The sequence below is a fragment of the Pteropus vampyrus genome, unplaced genomic scaffold, assembly GCF_000151845.1.
Source record: "Pteropus vampyrus isolate Shadow unplaced genomic scaffold, Pvam_2.0 Scaffold5, whole genome shotgun sequence".
Classification (NCBI taxonomy): domain Eukaryota; kingdom Metazoa; phylum Chordata; class Mammalia; order Chiroptera; family Pteropodidae; genus Pteropus; species Pteropus vampyrus.
The window spans coordinates 11,083,648-11,094,026 of record NW_011888786.1 but is presented as its reverse complement, the minus strand read 5'-3'; the positions used below and the strand labels follow the sequence as shown (position 1 = coordinate 11,094,026).

Sequence of the window (10,379 nt, the reverse complement as noted above, 5' to 3'; positions counted from 1 at the left end):
CTAAAGTATAGTTGAAGGGGAGAAGGTGGTAAACCATTTTTTTTTAACTATTGAGATGAAATTGACATACAACATTATATCAGTTTCAAGAGCACAACATAAGGATTAAATATATGTATATATTGTGAAATGATTACCAGAATAAGTCTACCACATGCCATTCCTATTTTAACAAAGTAAGTTACCCAAAAGGAAGTGATGACTATAAGCCACTGGCCTGAAGCTTGGACTCATGTGTACCACATGTGCACCTGTGCGCCTGGCTCTGCTGTTTAGAGTTGGCAAGCGCTCTGATTGGCCAGCACATGTCCGAACAGGTCATTACGTAGTTTCAGTATCACTTCTATGTTTTGATTCAGTATTACTTTCCCCCATATACTCTAAAACATTAGTTATAGCCTTACTTTCCCCTTGTGATCAGGTAAAGGGTAAAAGAAATAAGAGGGACAGGGAAAAAAGAGTATAAATATGGTTATTCTAAACCTATTTTGCATGCAGAATATAAAACTTTATGAAGAGAATGTGTCTAATGCGCCAGAGGTAATAATGACACGTTACCTTATAAATGACCCTGAAAACACAAATGAACGCCACCAAAATACCCACAAATTTCTAATAAAATGTTTTTGTTAATTAGAAAAAAATATTTAACATGACCAATAGTTGCTTTAGCTCTATTGTGGGTCTTGAATGAAATATAAAAGAATAATAAACTGATAACATTAAAAAATTACAAACACAAAGGAATTACATTCCTTTCGATCTTTTATTCGATCCTGAGATCTCACATTCCAATGACAGTGGCACCGACTCTACTCAGCCACTAAGAATTAAAAAGATCACAGTTTAAGATGGTATGTCTTTAGAAAAGCGATACTTTTTTTCCTTACTGACTATTCGCAGTAAAAATGTCTCAATAAAGTTCTCCAGGCTTCTACAACTCTCCTTGAAACTTCTGTTCTCCATGTTATTTTGAAGAATGGATTGCACAGACAGAAAGCCAAAAGTCAAAAAGTACACACACGTACACACTCACACACACACACTGCATTTTTCAATATGTCATTTTCAGTGGTTCGTAATCCTGGTGTTTAAAATGTTTTTGCTGAAGACTGTTAGCTAAAATATAAAGAATCAATAAAAGAGAAAATGATGGATAAATAGTATTGTTAGGTACACTATTTACCATTAGCAAAGGTATCCTTAGGCCCTTGCCTGAGGTTTAATATAGATTCTATTTTTATAGGGACCCTTAAACTGAAATTAGCCTTAAAATGCCTTACCTTAGAGGTAAATATAGTTTATACAATACAATTTAGATGATTCGAAGAAATCTTAAAAGACCAAATATGGACATGTTCTCTAGTCCTAAAGCATTTGATATAATTTAGTACATATTCTGTGTCAGCCATGAGTTTTAACTGATTATTATTAAAGTAAAAAAAAAAAAGTATTTAGAGATCATTTGAACACAAAATAGAATGGAGATATAGTTTTAGATTGAGGAAATTTTATTTCAACACTTTCGTAATTAGGGGTGACTCACAGTATAGGAATCCTTCTGTGATATCAATAATCTCCAATATGTAACAACATATTTATGAGTTTTCTATGATCTCTCCAAATGGGCTACTATTGGAACAGAGATTAAGATGGGAGCTGGGAGCTAGAATGTTCTCCAGATCCATTGAAATGTATTAGCCAAACACAGGCTTCTTAGAAAACATAAGTGAGAGAACTGTACATCTGGTCCTTATTTCAGACTTTTTAAATATTGAACCTATAGCATTGATTACTTACAAACTCCTCCTCTGTTGCATTTACACTCTAAGCAAAATTATATTGACTTAAGAAAGTACATTGAATAAGAAATTAAAATATAACAGAAAAAAAATCTGACCATTTAGATTTGTTTAAGAGGTAGTGTTAGACCTATTGCTTTCCTTGCTCCGCTGTTTCATCAGGTTGTTTATTTAGAAATCTATTTTTTTAAAAAATTCTGAAAAAGGTGCTTGTGTTATGATCATAACTTATATTTAGGTTATCAACCACAAATCTTGGAAACTATGAAAAAAATTATGAAGTGCAATTCCACAGCTTCAGTGACTACATTACTTAAAGGCTTGAGTCCATCTATGTGGGCCTGAGAGCTCTCTTATATAGGAAAAAATACAAAAGGGATACTGTTGACTTTTATAATGTGAAATAAGATATTTTTTATGATGTAGTTAATGATATATTAAATGTGCTTTATAAACATGACAAGTTGTTTTCATTGTGAGCAGATGTGCATCTTTACAGATTAACTGAGAAAAGGCCTAAAAAGTAGAGTATGGAGAAATATTATATGATCATCAATCTAGATATGAAGAGATGACATAGATCATCCTGTAAATGAAAAAATTCCCACAGAATTTGTAATTATTTTTCTATGTAGCAGTAGAAGAGTATTAAAATAAATTACCACATTTTATCTGCATTGGATGAAAATGTACAATGACAGATGAAGCTGGTACTGCTTTATAGGAATATTTATACTTCCTATAAATATTCGATTCCTAGATATTACCAAATGTGTCAATCTATAATTTTTCAAACATACAAGACAATTATGATTAGATTTCTTACCTTTTTTGAGCAACCCTTAAGAGTAAATAAGCCAAAAAAAATAAAAAAATAAACTCCAATTCTGCTATAAGCTTTTGGGAAAATGGACCAGAGGGAGTCTATCATGATTTGATATACAGGAACAAAGTATACAGGAAGAAGTAAAGGAGTAAACTAGAAAAAGCTAATCTCAGAATAGAGAAGAGGAATATGTGCTGGCTTGCCTATTGATTTCACAAGTTTTCTTAAACCCAAACAAAACCTCAAACTTTCTGTGAGCAGGAAGCTTTCCAAGCTGACGATGATACCAAACCACAATCCAAGAAGCACTAACATTGTGTTCACTGATAGCTCTGAAACATTAGCATGTTATGACTTGTGACCAGCAATAAGGGATAAAGAAGGATAGCCAATATGTAACTATATTTTCCTGGTTTTACTATAACATAAATTGACTTAAGCTGTCTTCGAAAGGATTAAAGGAGACCTAGCTAAAGTATAGAAGTCACTTTGTAATGAGTCAGAGTGGAAAAAAAAAAAAAAAAAAAACCTGTTATCTTTACTATTTTTAAAAATTCTTCCTGAATTTAATCTCATAAATAGTTGATATATGTGTGTAGAGAGAAGGTCAGTGTGGGACCAAAGGTGCCCATAGCCATCAGATGGGAGTAGAGGTTTGGTCAGGACAGTCTTGTTAGGGATGACTGTATTTAGTTCCTGGATACAGATTTAGATGTGAGATGAATGAGGATGATGGAAGGTCAGTGATGGCCTAGAGCTTCATATTTAGTAGCACGTTTAAAGTCCTGTTACTTAATACAAAATTAATTCAAGTAAGTCATGATGCACAAACCAGAAGTTTTGAATACCAAAATCTTATGCATTTTTTTAAACAAATGAATACATTACATGCTTTTTGTATCTCAATTAGTCCTGCATTAATTTATAGGCATTTTTTCCTAATTATTCACTAATTATGCAGTATGAGTAAGCAACTATTAGAGAATGGTTTATATACATATTTATATAAATCCTCCCAGAATCTAAAGTATTACAGAGCTATGCATAATTTAAAACAAACACGTAAAAAAGTGGGAGGAAAACCAGTGTATTGGATGGTGGGACCAAAAAATTGACTAAAATTCTAACCATCCCTTTCTTCCACATTCTTTCCCTTCGGATCACCAAAATCTTTCTTAAAGGCTCCCTCTGAATAGGGATTCTATACGTGTCTTTAACTTTCCTGCTTGTAAAGAGCTTGAATGAGGTTGGGTTTCATAGTACCATTAGGAAAGGAAATCTAGTATGACCATTATTGCTACCTGGTTAGGTAGGAACATTCACTACCTGCCCCACTCTCAGTCTAGCTCCTATTCTTCAGAATGGGACCAGCTGTTCTGATCAATTTCATTTTGGAAATGCTCTACTGCATTCTTTAAAAAAGGAAGCAGTAAACACAGATAGGTGAGTTGTTTTTTTTTTTTAATTTTCTCTGATTATTTAATTACTCTGATGTGTACTGTAAATATCTAAAAAGAAGAGAAATTATAGGTATTATCTTCCAAACTTACTTCCTCATGTTACTCCATGTTTTTTTTCTTAATTTTCAAAAATTATCCTCCAATTATCTTTAAGGGTAATCATCTGTGAAACATACTTTAGAAAACCATGCCTTAGGTAAACATCAGATTCTATAGTAAGTTATCTCTCACCCTTCTTCCTTCCTCTTTACTTCTCTGATGTCATAGTTAGCAATTTGATAGTGTGAGTCTGTGTAATTTTCAAGATCATAATATAGTGGACATCAGTTCACTGAGAACTAAAAGAGCACAGTCATTGATTTTCACCCCATCTCCAGAGAGGATATTACAAAATGATATCATTTAGTCCCATTGCTTTGGAAGAATTCCTAGCATTTAAAAACTTCGTAGAGACTCTGTATGTCATCCAGTTTGCTAGTAAGTACTGACCATCTGTTTCAAATTTATGGATATTAGAAAAATTAAGGTGGACATCATTCAGTAGATTCCTGGAAATTCTCCAAAGAAGTCTGAGCATATGCACAATCCATAAATCACAGTGATAAGGAGGAATTCTAGCATATAGTCACTGACTTTCAAATACCGTAAGATGCTTTCACTTTTTTGAAAATAAATATCATTTTGTCACCTTCTTAATGTAACTCTAGGGATGTGTTGTGACAAGCAGGGTAACATAGAATCATTAAGCCAAATAGAATTTTTCCCCTGATCAATAATTTTTAAAAATTAGACATAAAAATAAGAAAGTGTGGGAGGAGAGCATTTCGTCTCTAAATAGAAGTTGTAAAGATTAAGAATGTGCTCTGAGAGGTGTGACACTAAAGCAGAAAGACAGAAGAATGGCCATCAAAAGTTTTCAATTCTACACACATTGAGCATCAACAGCAAATAGCCTACATACAGTATAGGTTGCAAAAAGTGGCCACAGATGTTTACCTTCTCTATATGCATGCCCTTTTTGTAAAGTAATTTTGACATTCTTTCCATCAAGAAATGAAGTTTATTTCTCCACTCCTTATACACATCTGCTCAGAGGTTTTACACTTACTGTTCCTTTCCTCTCTTCCTGGAATTCCCTTCCTCTGGGTTCCTGTGCTTGCTCTTCAGTTCGTTGTTCAAATATCATCATCTTAGTGAGGTTTACTATAGGGCTCAACTGCTTTACAATGAACACCACCTCCTTAATCTCACTCTCTCTCTCTCTCCCTCTATCCTACCTCCCTATCACCCTCCTCCCTCTCTTTTACGCCCTCCCTTCACCCCCTACATCAACACACACACTCATAGTCCTGCTACCTTTTTACCTTGATCTTTCCCCACAGCATTTATCACCATCTGACTAGAATAACTTTTAGTTAGTATTTTTGTTTAAGGTACTAGAATAAAAGATCCTATCTTTTCTTCACTGTTTTGTCTCTAGCATGTAGAAATAGCCTGATTCATAGTAGGAAAAAATTAATATTTTATAAATAAATGAATAAGTTACAGCTAAATATTTCTGTGAAATGTAGGATCATTTTTCAGACTTCATCATTTGAGAAGTGTTTTCTCCTGAGAAAAAGTTTTGAGTTAATTTAAACAAAAAATTTTGAGAGAGAAAGCATTTGGGATTAAATAGAAGAGAAGAGAGGAGAGGAAAAAAAAGACAGAAGAGGAAGGAGGAGGAAAAGGAGGAAGAGGAAGATTATTTCGGGGAAGAAAGGAAAGAGCTCCTTTGCTAGGAAGCAGAAATAGAGATGTGAAGGTTAAGGCATGGATTTGAGGTGTATGAGTCCAAATTCTGCATCTAATCTTATCGATAGAGCAAGTACTTGACCTTGCTAATGTTTGTTTCCAAAAACTTAAAATGGGAATGGTATGAGTACCTCTGTCTTATTTTAGTCACATATTTATTTATTTTTCATAGTTAGAAGCATTAATACATAAAGTGTCTGGCATATGGTAACTGTACCACAAATGTTAGCTAGTATTATCTTCAGGATAACATCTTACAGAATACAACAAAGAAGAGAGCAAAGTTCTTAAAGGTGAGTGTCCTAGATGAGCTTGCACACTAGCAGTGAATAAAACAACCTTAAAGGATTGTCAAACACAGGTTTCCGTAGTGATAGTTCTGTACGAACATTCACGGTAATATCTGGTAATTGACAAACACACACACACACAGTTCTCTAATATGTATAGGTACTAACTTATTTAATCTCTACAAAAAATTTAGGAAATAACTAGTATTGTTTTCCTCCTTTATGGAAATGAGGAAATTGAGACATAAAGAAGTTATTTAACTTGTCTAAGCAAAGATTCAAACTCATATAGTGTACTTAGCTATTATTTTGTACCTACTATGTGTGCAATTATATTTAAGATTCTTTGGCTGGGACTAGGCAGATGAGAAAGTGGATCTCCTTACAAAACGAAGATTTAAGATTGATTGCATCTGTCCACGTACAATATGCCTACTCTTTTGCAGACATCGATTGTTCATTTATTCTGCCCTTACCTATTGTCTACAATATTTTTGGTAGAATTTTCAAGTCATTCTTTTAAAGGCTTCTGCAGAAAGACAGAAAGGAAGTTCTTAAGAAATTCTATTTGGATAATTTCTACTCCTTTTATTTTTACTTTGTTTTCTTTTTGCTATCCTTTAAATATTATTTGAATTAATGTTGACACATTGATCATACTCTTGTGACTATTTTATATTGTAAACATATGTATACTTATTAAGAATCATTGAATAACTGTTACCTAAAAATCAGGGATGTGATTCTGTCATCTTTCATTGCATTGCCTAGGAAAGTTTGACCCCTGTATGTAGATTTCACATGCAGATATGCTACCGTTGTTCTTACCAGATTCAGATTGAGTTGATATTCTCTTTCATCTCTCCTAGCTCACTTTCTTGTGGATTCCTGCTGGTTAGGCTCGCAACTGTAGAGTAGTATAAGTATCTAAAACAATCATTTTTAATCTACATAATTTCACCAAGAATCATACAATTTATATGTTTTAAAAAATTATTTAAAAGGCATAAGTGTTATATATATATATATATATATATATATATATATATATATATATATATATATATATTTCCTTATTTTTTGGAGTATTGTAAAACCCACAAGTTCTGCATTGAAAAGGCAATTGGGTAATGTGTGAAAAATGACTCTTTTAAATAAAACAGTTGCAGTCCCTGAATTTCCAGGTTTCAAGTATTAGGAGATTTAGTTTTATTACTTTATTTACCCATTCATTATATCTTTATCAAATGATTGTTATGTATCAATCAAGCAAGTCATAGGAACTTCCAGATGAAGAGAGGTTAAAGGAAAAATGATTTTAAATAATAGAAAAGTATGATCACTGTTAAACACACAGAAATGTCAACAGAGAAAGAAATAAAAGTTTTCACAGAATGAAAAGAAAGTTTCTTGAGAGCTAAAAGATGAATAGGATATAGTCAGACAAAGGCATTTGGAGTAGTGGGGTGAGGAGTTAAAACGAAGTAGAATATGGAAGAATCTGCTTAGGAGAGAGAGCAAAATGAGGACAGCTAGAAAAGAGAATGTCAGGGTTAAGACTAGAAGTTCACTAAATCCTAGGGTGTAAAAATAATTCATCTACCCTACTAGGTCCTGAGACTAAAGTGGGAAAGATATTAAAAGCCCAGTGTTTTCCAATGAAGATATGGCTTAGCATATATTTTGCTGCCCTAAACCCAGTTTACAATGTTTCTAATACAAGTGATTACTATTCGCATGCCACCGAGCTACAGCTTTCTGCTTCAAATACATTGTGTCTAATCTTTATACCTGGCATTCATTCATTCATATACCTACTGCTTTTAATTATTCACTCACTTTATGACTAAGTAAAGCAAATATTCATTGAGTTCCTACCATGAGCCATGCAAGACAGAGACAATTCAGCCTTCATGGAAAATTTTAGTTATGTAGACTACCATAAGCAGATATACAAATTATATGAGCATATGATATCATTATAAATACATACACGTGAACATATAAATCCTGCTATTTCACTTCAGAGAGAGGACTGCCTTAAATCCCTGTCTACGTGAATGAAGTCAGAATACTTTCTCTATTCTTGTCATTTTCTGTTCCCAAGAGGATAGACATCTCTCTCTCTCTCTCTCTCTCTCTCTCTCTCTCTCTCTTTTTTTTTTTTGTCAGAATGATGAGCTTCTGGAGAACAGGAACACAAAGGGATACCCCAGAATCACACTTTCTATTGAATAGATACTTTTCCTATTTTAAACTTTCTTGGTTACTGATACAGACTTGGTTCAATTTCTGGTGATCTCCAATACTAAACATGCCCCTCTGGGACCATTCTACTTTAAAATGCATCATATTAGCTGCTTCCACTATGTTTTCTTATTACTTAACTACCTAATCTTTGTATTCCTTAAAGTCCAAGCATGCTTAATATCCATACTTGGTCTTGTTACTTCAACATAGTGATTTCTCTGTGGCATAAATATTCAACAAAGATTGTTTCTAGGCTTAATATTTCTCACTGACTCTGTTTAGTCCAGGTTGCTGGGTTGCCGGGGACTTATTTTATTAGTCATTCCAGGACCCAAGAAGACAGAGGATCTACCATCAATATATTAACACACAACAGCATGCCCAGCTGGGGAAGAGGTGGCAAGAAGTTATATCTGTTCTTATGTGCCTGGAACTAGGGATATGTATTTAAAAAATAAGTTTTAATTTTGGGCGTTTTAGGTTTTTTTTTGAGACCTAGTTATATCCAATATATAACTGTTCATTTGTTACACTTATGTAGTATTTAGAAAAGGTATCTCTATGGTTTCTCTCATTTTTTTTAACACCTACAGCAACTGGTGTTCCTAGGTGGTTTCCCATCCAAGTACTAACCAGGCCTGACCCTGTTTAGCTTCCGAGATCAGACGAGATCAGGCACGTTCAGAGTGGCATGGCCATAGACCATTTGTTTTTTAATAAATACACATTTTGAAGAGAAATTGCAGTCTCATAGCACTTACATTTCAAGTTCAAGATCACAAGGTCAGAGGGAAAAGATCTAAGCAGGTCTAAACCTCAAAATCAGGTCTGTTTTATCTTGAAATAAATCCACTTCTTTTCCTATTATACCATATCTACCTTACTTGGAGTGTGTTCATTAAATATATGTAAAGCCACAGGTTTTATGGAGCCCAACGAGACCATTCAGATAATCTGATTGAATGTCCTCATTTTACAGATGAGAGCACCAAAAGCAAGAAAGGTTAAATGGCTCACCCAATGTACTCTGTTAACTTCAACTCATCTAACTTCAAAAGTTACGCTTTTTCTGCTACTCTACAATATCAGTAGGTTAAGTGTTATTAGCAACGAAACACTCAATATATATGTAGTCAAAGAGGTTTTATACCTGATGTATTATGTAACATCCTCAGTAGCTTGGTTGGAGACCTTCATTTATACCTTATGAGATTTCCCTTATCACTTTAGTGCCAAGGTTACAGACCAAATTAACATAAAAACATGCTGTTCTTCTCTTGTATCCTTATACACCTCAGACTGCCCTGCCGTTAGCAGTTTGCCTGTCCCTGTCTGTTCTAAATTGGCTCCTCACTAAGAAGTCATTCATCGATGAGTCCATTCTTAGTATTTAAACTTGCTAAGCTATTGGTAGTCCAGTCTTTTTTCTAAAAGGGCTTTCCAAAAGAGCCAATACCATGAGAGACAGAAACGAGTGTTTACACTAAATACATTATGAAAAATGTCTAACTCTCCACTTTATCACTCTGGTATCAAATATTATTCTTCCTAAATTCAGAATCATTCCGAACTCCTGGATCCTGGTACATACAGAGCCAATAAGATAGTTAAAATCCTCTATCTGAAAATTCAACTACTCAAATTCTAAGATTCTTCAAATGTAAATCTGTCTCAGTCAAGGTGCTAAGGGTAACATCTCCAGAATCTAGAACTATTTTCTTGCTTTCCCTTTTTTCATTTTACTATGATTAACTCATTCTCACTTGGAATAATTAATTTAAAGTCTTATCTTTGGGTAAGTATAGGGAAAAGACCTGATCTGTAATTGATAGCTTTTCTCACAGAATTGTCTACCTATATCAAGCTGTATTTATACTACGTTGGAACATAATCTGAACTTTCTATAATTTGTTTTTTAAGATATTAGTAATATTATTTAAGAAGCATGAAAAATAAC

The 10,379-nt window shown here is 33.6% G+C and overlaps 1 pseudogene; it reads right to left on the bottom strand.

Moving 5' to 3' along the window:
• Positions 1-9,006: 9,006 nt before the first annotated feature.
• On the bottom strand, positions 9,007-9,125 carry LOC111743948 (annotated as a pseudogene).
• Positions 9,126-10,379: the final 1,254 nt, after the last annotated feature.